Here is a 557-nt window from a genome sequence, read left to right on the forward strand (position 1 = left end):
TCAGGGACTCCAAGGGAGTCTTTTCCCCCCGTCTTTCTCTTCTATATACCTCACCTATAGATAAGCCAATTTAGGAGGGGGGGGAGGGGGGAAATCAACTTTTCTACAAACTTTAGGTTGACAACTCAGATTCTTTTCCCTTCATGCATTACTATGTTTTTCTGACCAAATTAGGATCTCAACAGATCCAAGACCTCCACGTGGGTGTTTAGCCATCAGCTTAAGTTCAGCATCGACCAAACACAACTTCCCATCCTAAATGCTTCTCTCCATTTCTAAAAAACACCCTTTTCTGCTATCGTACCCTTAACTGCAGCATTACTTGTCATTCAGGCAGATGCGAGGGAACTAGAGAAGTGACACAATTCAAAGCCTGAAAACATTACCTGCATAGCATTTGCAAGATCCATCCTCCTCCCTCTGCACACAGAACTGATGCTCCTGTCCAGTTTCTCCTTATCACTGTGTTCTGACTATTGCTCCGTCGCCAGCCTTGGCATGTTCCATCTCAATTCACCAATTTCCTTTTAAAAATATAGCACTAAAGATCACTTCAG

Source organism: Egretta garzetta, unplaced genomic scaffold, assembly GCF_000687185.1.
Source record: "Egretta garzetta isolate BGI_Z169 unplaced genomic scaffold, ASM68718v1 scaffold706, whole genome shotgun sequence".
Lineage (NCBI taxonomy): Eukaryota > Metazoa > Chordata > Aves > Pelecaniformes > Ardeidae > Egretta > Egretta garzetta.